The sequence below is a fragment of the Octopus bimaculoides genome, chromosome 11 (assembly GCF_001194135.2).
Source record: "Octopus bimaculoides isolate UCB-OBI-ISO-001 chromosome 11, ASM119413v2, whole genome shotgun sequence".
Classification (NCBI taxonomy): domain Eukaryota; kingdom Metazoa; phylum Mollusca; class Cephalopoda; order Octopoda; family Octopodidae; genus Octopus; species Octopus bimaculoides.
The window spans coordinates 36,720,667-36,730,198 of record NC_068991.1 but is presented as its reverse complement, the minus strand read 5'-3'; the positions used below and the strand labels follow the sequence as shown (position 1 = coordinate 36,730,198).

At 35.1% G+C, this 9,532-nt stretch overlaps 1 non-coding gene across 1 annotated transcript; it reads right to left on the bottom strand.

The window, feature by feature from the left end:
- Positions 1-2,894: 2,894 nt before the first annotated feature.
- Positions 2,895-3,009, bottom strand: Trnai-uau (transfer RNA isoleucine (anticodon UAU)). The gene is made up of 2 exons: positions 2,972-3,009; positions 2,895-2,930 (listed from the first exon to the last, which is right to left on the bottom strand). It is a non-coding gene; the product is annotated as a tRNA-Ile (tRNA).
- Positions 3,010-9,532: the final 6,523 nt, after the last annotated feature.

The window sequence follows — 9,532 nt, the reverse complement described above, 5'->3', positions numbered from 1 at the left end:
CGTCTTCTCTTCGTTGATACCTCTATCCAGCTAGCTTCCCATACGTCTTCTCTTCGTTGATACCTCTATCCAGCTAGCTTCCCATACGTCTTCTCTTCGTTGATACCTCTATCCAGCTAGCTTCCCATACGTCTTCTCTTCGTTGATACCTCTATCTAGCTAGCTTCCCATGCGTCTCTCCATTTCACTTTTCTGATATATTTCTCTCTCTCTCTCTCTCTCTAACTGGCTAGTCACCGGTGTTTATGAATATCTGCAACTTTCTCTGTCTCTATATATTTAGCAGCCTGCTCTTCATGTTAGATTTAATTTTGGATATAACAGTGTCATTAGACAACAAATTAGTGGAAGTGTATGATCGATTGTATTGATTCTACTTATTCACTAGTACAAATGTGACCAATTCCAACTGCTTTAAAGGCAACGTTGAACCTGAAAGATTTTAGCATAAAGTGACCTGATTAACTATCACAAAGCCTTCTACCTCTTTTCCTATGTCAGCTCCTGATTTATAGAATGAAATCATATTCTTCTGACTTCTTTTACGAACGCTAGAAGTATTACTTAATACTAGTGTCAATATAAACCTCCAATAAAGGCGGCAAGCTGCCAGAATTGTTACTGCGTCGAATAGAATCTTTAACAGCATTACTTTTGACTTTACGTTCTGGGTACAAATGCCACCAGGGTTAACTTTGCTTTCATCCTTTCGGATCGATAAAATAAATACAAGTTGAGCAATAGGGTTGTTGTAATCGGTTTGCCCCTCCTCAGAAATTGCTACCCTTGTGCCAAAATTTGAAACCAAAATAGAACTCGAATATATTTTAAGAAAGCTTTCGCATTAATAAAATGCTCTTCATTCTGGAGGGAAAATGAACCCAAAATGGCAACAATAAAAAGGTTCTTTCTCTTTTCTTTAATGTCAACTACATTTAAATGTAAGGAATCATTGCAATCTGAAGGTTCTGATTAATATCTTCTTATATTACCACGTGTCTACGCATGTCTTTACGTATCTGTGTATAGGGAACAGACTTTTTTCTTTTTTACTCAAGCATATTATTTCGGAAACACAACTCTCTGAATTTAATCATTTTATCAATGATTTTGCATATTTCTTCATTAATCCCAAATGGTTTTGAAGTAACAAGCCCATCAATGTTTCAAGACATTAAAACACTATCGTCATCAATAACCATTATTGAACTTAAGAAGGTTTATTCTTTTCGATTATTCTTATACTTGTTTCAATCATTTGCCTGCGGCATGCTGGAGCACCGCATCGCCTCAAAGGGTTTGAGTTGAAGAAATCGACCCCAGGACTTATTTTTTGTAAGCCTAGTACTTATTCTATCGGTTTCGTTTGCCAAACTGGTAAGTTACGGTGACATAAATACACTAGCATCAGTTGTCAAGCGATAGCGGGGGTACAAACAAACACACACACACACACACACACACACTACACACACACACACACACACACACACACACACACACACACACACAAATATATACATTATTTACATTATTTACATTTGACGGATATTTCTCCTCATCTTGTTTGTTGTTAACAACAAACAAGATGAGGAGAAATATCCGTCAAATGTAAATAATGTAAATAATGTAAATAATTCCTCATCTCTTAAATATAGAACTGTATTACACAAATATATATAAATATATATTTTCCGTCTACCAAATTCACTCACAAGGCTTTAGTCAGCCCGATGCTATAGTAGAAGACACTAGCTGAAGGTGCCACGATGTATGACTTTTCCCGGAACAATATTGTTGGGAAGCAAGCGTCTTACCATACACCCACGCCTGCGTTTAATGTATGTAATATAACATAATATCATATACTGTAATATAATATAATATAATATGGTATAATACACACACACACACGCACACAGGTGTGCATCTTAAGAAAAAAATAATAGCCCCTCCCCCATTATGCCATTTTATGTGTGCGGACTTACCAGGAACTTCAGAAGCAAAAGCCTGATATCCAAGTAGGGCGTATTGTGTGTCAATCTGAAGCTGGACTTCGCCAGCATATGACTGCACTAAATTTCTATTGCCATAGTTAACAAAATGGTTGTATAACTCACCAGCAAAGGAAAGGAATCAACAGCATCCCGCTTAGGTCGACCTGAGCTCTCTCTGACAATGCCTTCGGGCTGTCGTCAAGCATATTGTTGAAAATAATCGCCATTGTAAGGCCGCTGATGCTGCAGGGCAACTCCATATGAATTAGAATACTTCTGTGAGGTATCGCTATTAATCTGGCTACTAAAATGAAAATAATAACACATTACGAAGTGGCTGTGTGATAAGAAGTTTGCATTCCAACCAATGGTTCCGGGTTCAGTCCCACTACGTGGCACCTTGGGCAAGTGTTTTCAACTATAGCCTCGGGCCGACCAAATCCTTCTGAGTTGAAATTTATAGAAAAACAAAAGAGGAAGGCAGATGTATGAACATCGAGCAAATGTATTAGTCTAACGCTCGGGAAAATTAAAAAGTCTTTTACCTTTCGAGCCTATGTATGTATTTGTGTGGCTGCGTTTGTCCCCACCATCACTTGACAACCGATGTTGGTGTGTTTATGTCCCGTACCCTAGGCGTTCGACAAAAGAGACCGATAGAATAAGTACTAGACTTACAAATAATAAGTTCTGGGGTTGATTTCTTCAACTAAAGGCGGTGCTCCAACATGATCGCAGTGAAATGACTGAAACAAATAAAAGAATATATATATACACACCTGTCTTCGTCTTCTGTATTTTTGTAAATTGTCACTAAATATTCATTTTTAAAATCATTTTATCTAGTTTCAGCTCATGAGCTGTGGTCATACTGGGGCACCGCCATTAAAAAAATTGTGCCCCGGGTGAGGCTCGAACTCACAACCTCCGCATAACTTCTGTCTTGTGGTTTGAAACACAAGGAAGGTACTGTCTATAAGTACGGCGCGCTAACCGATTGTGCCACCGGGGCAGCTATATATATATATGATTGTTTAATCTTATTGTTTTTGATAAATAGTTAATAATATTTATTTGTATATAGTATTGTTATAGTATGTATATATATATATATATATATATATACACACACATTCATATTATGTATGTACATACAGCTTAGTTATTCAGAGTAAGCGATCGTAAATTTAGTGATTGACAGGTTGTATATTTATAAGAATTAGGAAAATAATACATAACAACACCAATGTTCATGTCACATTTATTGATTGCTTGGCAACATCACTGCATTGGTATTTTGCAGAATCACCCACTCTTTAATTGTACAGAAAGTTGTACAAACATACAAGATGTATGCATAAATAAATAAAATCTACTTTGACTAATTGAGAAATAAATTCCAAGCAAAAACCAAAGTTTTCTTTGTTTTCTCGTCAAAATTTACATTTTCCATAGAATTACTTATCATGCAATAATTATATGATGGAGAGAGAATTTGTAAGTATTGATAATTATTTTTGTCAGTTTTCTTCTAATTACTATACGTTATTCCCACTGTTTTCGACACTGGACCTTATAGTACAATAATAGTACAATCATTTTCAGAAGCTTGACTCTTTGTATAGGTGTTCCCCTTATTTTACATTACTAGTCTTTCTCAACTAATTTTCCAGAAAGGGCAAAAGGCATGATCTGGGCTTACCAAATCCATCTACCACTAAAATTGCCACATTAATATATCCAATCTGTAAATCAATTATACCTTGGTGGTATACAATCTATGTTAATTTTTTTAGAATCTTTTGGAGAATATTTCTTTTGCTTTTATGTCAGAAGCTGTCTATTTTGTGGATGGCTTTTCTTCGTGGAGGTGGAGGGAATAAAACACTTTATATTCTGGATTGTATGGAGAAAAGTGACAAATAGATCATTAGTCTACGTCAACAGTACCAAAACTCAATTGTTTTAAACGTCAAGAAACAGTTTCACACTGTAGTCTTCCTGGACATGACTATCACCCAGAATAAACACTCCAAAGCCGCTTGAATGCTACCCTTGAAATTGTAGCATAATATGAATATGAATAAACTTCTTTTTCGGTGAAAAAAAATAAATAAATAAATAAAAACATATATTTCTCCTCCGATCAGCTGCTGACTTCTAATAACTTCAACTACAACCCATATTTTAAGTACTCTCACACATCCCAGATGATACTTTTGAGGTAGATTTGTCTATTTCCGCGTAAATCCTCTTAAATCACACATACATACACTTATAAACGTAGCATGTGCACGAACTTACAGTCAAGCTGTATCTTATTTGTTCCATCTAAGTGTTACTATAATAGTCCCTGACACCCTCTTTACGTGTACTGAATGTACTCGTTTCCTCTTTTCCTCTTATCATTTTTTCTGTGTCTCATATCAAGATCTCACATAAACACTGCTTCACGTCTTTCCTCCGCAACTGTTTCACAGAAATTCAACGTCAACATCAACGGCATTAAGGTAATCATATACGGAGGATAAAAAAAGAACAAAAGTAAAAAAAAGCAAACACATGAGGCCTTCCTAAACTCGTCTGACTAATGAATATGGAAAAAGACACCGAAAGTTTCTATTATAAGCATGAAGGTCTGCTGTCGTTTTGGAAATCAGTAGTTAAACCGTGTTGAGCAAATTAGTATGCAAATACTTGGTGAGATAAATCAACGATATCGCTTTATGCTTAGAGTAAGTTTCTTTTATTTCATGGCACCAATAACAATACGGGAAACCATAATTAATAGTGATAAAGTTTATTAGCTGTGAAGGGTGTAACGTTTCGGATATTTCCTTTTGTCTGAGAATGACAGCTCTAGATCATCTCGAGTTGGATAGACCTAACCTATGAACTAATGTATTGCAGAGGTGACCAATTTGGCGTTTTTAGGTAGATGTACAATGACTACAACTGTCTATGTACCTTTTCTAAAACTATAGGTTGGATAGGTTCCTAAACAATAAGTAGGGACTGAGTGAGATTGGGTTGATACTTTTTGTAGTTCAGGCGACCATATAGAATCACTCTGGTGCTGTCGCTAGCGCTGAAGAAAATGTCCTGATCCCTGCATAAATTTGAGATCGGGTCATTGAGATAAATCAAAACCTTGTTAAAATAGTCTCATCCATTCCATTATCAGAGAAATTCAATGTTTTACTCGATCGAATTTAATGCCTCTCTTTAAACATTTGTGAGATCGAAGACAGACGAATTAAAATATTGAATAATTATCCATATTGGATAAAGTCAATTTTATTTTATTGGGGTCAGAGTATCTAGATATTCATACTAGTGTGTGTGTGTGTGTGTGTGTGTGTGTGTGTGTGTATGTAAATGTAAACATGAGCGAGTAGTTAGAAGACGTGAATGACATTAGACAAAGGGATGCTCTGTACAAGCCCGCCGGATGGACTCGTAATTGAAAAGTAGATTCTCATATATGTATATATATATATATATATATATGCATTACATAATATACACACACGCATATATGTAAGTATATACGTATGTTCGTTATAATCTGATGGTTTACTCCAACGAATCAGGTGATCAGCATATGCGATCCGTCAGGTGATAAAACATATCGTTTTGTCAGAAGTATTTAGTGCACATCGCAAGAAGCTCTGTGTAACGATTGAGTGGTCCATCATCTCCAAACAAATTAACTCTACTATCTGTATTGAGTACTCTGTTTCCTCTCTGTATATTCAAGCATATGTATTTATATGAAATAAAAGGTTGACGTAAGAAGTCTGACAGACTTACAAATACAGGCATAAAAATTTCTACTATAAAATAGTATCGAGAAAGAGGGTAACAAGTTCAAATAATGAAAAACTCATTGAATATTCTAAAAGATTTACTGTTAATCCCAGTCAAGGTTTCCTTCCAGCTACTATCGTTTAGTATGAATGTCAAGACGTCTGCAGAAAGGGACTTTTGAAGGATTAGCATTGAGGACATTGGAGCTTAGATGATAACACTCGACTAGACTTGTAAGATTGTTAGGGAAACTAACAAAATAAACAGACGATCAAGATAATAGAGGAATGAATTAATAGCCGAATAAAATGTAAGAATGAATAAGGTGGGGAATGAGAGAATTGAAGATTAGTAAAATAGGAAATGGAATAAGTGTAAAAGAAAAAAAAAACGTATACAGAGGGAATGAAGTAATATGCCGAGTGAAAGCTGATAATGAATAGAGAAAGAACTGAATTAGGCGCGTGAAAAATGAGCAAAGAGAGGAATATTAATATCTAAATAATGGTATAATTAAATGAAAGAAGAAAATGAAGTGAAAGGAGAATGAAATATCAGTGAAAATGTCTCAGTTCATTGAAAGGGTGAAATAAAAATTAAATGGAACAATGGATTTAGTGAAATGAGTAATATACGAACAAGTGAAAGAGATAATAGTAAAGTGAAACAGATCAATGTATAAAGAAAAGAATGAATCAGAGGAATGAAAATGGGAAAGAGAATAAATTTAGGAAATGAAAAGGAATAGCGAGAACATTAAGATCAACAGCAGCTACCAACATAGCATAAACCAACGTTAGGATAAACAAAAGCAACAACACCAACAACAACATCAACCAACACTACATAAAAACAGCAAATCACCAACACTCGGAAACATATATCTCTTTGCTATCTTTTGTGCAACGAGCGCGAAATAAGAAATCCAAGTCAAAAGACGCGGGTAAGCATAAAATGAAAAACAAATGAAAAGCCTATGCTGATGGTCAAAATGTCTGAAGGTGAGGTAGGGTGATCACCAACCGACTACACATTAACACTATGACATCAGTGACACTACAACAAACACAAAACTAACAAAAACACTTTCAACAACATCACTATCAGCATAACTTAAAAATCACCACAAACTTCACATCTATAAACAAAAACAATAACATAATGGTTTATTTAAACGAACAAACACACAAGGCCTTCACAGAACAGTACCACACGGTACCATCCACCTACTCATCATAGAATCTACTCAAAATATTGTGCACGATGTCGAAAGAAAATTATCAAAATGTTGTACAAAATCACGATCAAAGAAACACAAATAACAGAAAAATCTTCCCTCAACAACTCATTTCCGACTAATATGACTGTAACCGGAGTAGCATAAACGGACATGGCCTGGTTTTGCCATGGAGTAATGTCCTTGACTCAATGATCCCAGTTCACTTGATAGAGATGTAGTAGTCACCTGTAAAGCAAAAATTCTGAGACACACACTTTTGTGCCCATTTTGTCCAAATACAAGGTGTACAAATATCGAAATCGGCCTGGATTAGGAGGCGAATGGTGTTATTTCGGAAATGTCTGGATCTCAAGATATGAACCATCTTTCTTAGGCACATAAATCCATTAAAAAAACCATGGTATATGCTAGTACGTCATATTTGCTTTCATGTGACGGTTATGGTTTCAGTTAACTATGTATAAAGCGGTCATATAAATAATTACAGATGTGACGATATAAAACTGTTAACTTCATGTATTCAGATGATAGTGGCATCTACTGATAGTAAAAGATATTTACAATGAAGAAAACGATACTTAATGTTGGATAGTAGTTTTTCTCTTGCTTGTCTAAAAATCTCTGCCCTGTTTGAAGGATGTCAAAATATTTAACTACGTTTGGTGGCATTTGAGTACTCTCTATTGTTATCTAAAAATAGAATTGATATCTCGATTCAGTAGGCAATTGATACATTCTGCAATGTGGATAATCAGTCTCCCTGCATAATCTCATCCTATGCTGCATAGTATATTCTACCTTTTTGCATTGTTTACCAGTTGTTCAATCGTATTGTTCCATCTTTCCTAAATTAGAGAGCAGTATTAGTCCTTTCAACTAGAAATAAAGTTTACGAGTAGCAATTTAAATGAAATGGTCCTCGAAGGAATGGAAATCGTATTGCAATCACAACTTGTCGGGAGCTTATCACCCAGTGACTATGTACACCCAAATGATAAAATGTGGCTATTTCAATGTCAAACACTTAAAAATTGTTAAAAAAATTGTTCAAATATGTAACCAGGATTATGACTACTTAATCTTTAAACCTACTTACATTTTTGAACATTTGTTAAGCATAGAGTCAACATGCTGGATTTAGTGAAGAGTTTTAGGACTCAGTGTGCTTTTCAACGGACCCATCACGACGTTGGTTACTGGGTATAAATTTTCGGCCCTTTAATTAGTATTCCGACACCCTCATTACTCATCTACCTAGGGATATCTAAGCCAAATATACTTGTCTTCAATTCATTGCCAATGTAAGTGGTTAAGTGGCAACCCCTGTTTGTTGGCGTACTTCTTTATAGTTAAAGTTACATTTGGAATGTAGAATTCTCTTTCTCCCCCACTTACAGCCACCTACGCACACCCTCCTCTTCTACCTCCTATTACACCCAGTTTTAGATCGTCTGCTATGACATTGTTGATCTGTTCGGCTTCTTAAAATAAACATTTCACCCCACCGAAATTCAGTACACATTCCATCGATACTGAAATAATAAAAATAACAGAAACAAATAAACAAACGATAAAATAAAAATATAAACAAAAGCAAAAAATAGATATAATGTAAAAATACGTATAATCATACACACACACAGACAGAGTCACACACATATAAACACAGAATATCTATGTGTGTGCCTATGTCGAAGGATTGATATTCATTGCACCCACTAAGACGATAAAGTAGATTATTTATCCTTTATTCATCTTCAGAAACATTCATGAAGAAGTTCACCTGTATGGTACTGTACTGAATAGATGTTATACTGAAGCCTATCTCAACGTTGCTAACGGAGTAAATGAAATAAAGACAAACATCGAACGTAGGTCATAGGCATAGACTATCTACACACAGAACACAAACACACACATAACATTTCTACTCATACACATACAAATATAATGAAGCAAAAAATGGACTTCTAACGTTGACTGGAACTAGTTCATCGATTAACACCTGATTTTATAATAAACGTTCGAAAGTACTACGATAGGACATTTTAACAATGAAAAGGCAACGTAATGGCAAACTCGGCTCTCGATATGACATCTCGTAAAAAGATGCAAAATTCAGATTTAATATCGGGTTTGTAACGAATGAGATCAAGTGATTCTACCACCACCTAAGCTTAGATCATGTAGAACTGATGATAATTTCTAGCCCTCTCTACCACACATATAGTTGAAAGAAGTTGACTTGCAACTCACTAAACACTTCTTCTGTTTAAAATGTGATGATGCGATACGCATTGCGTTCTCAGAGACATTATTGCAGTAAAAATAAATAAAAAGATTTCAAATTCCTACCATAACGTTTTGTTGTTTCGGCTCACTCATCTTTTCCGAAAATAAAATATTATATTCTTGCTCGAGCAATGTTTCTAACGGGAATGAGATTTTGTTTGAAGTTTATTTTTCTCTATAATTTTCCATATAT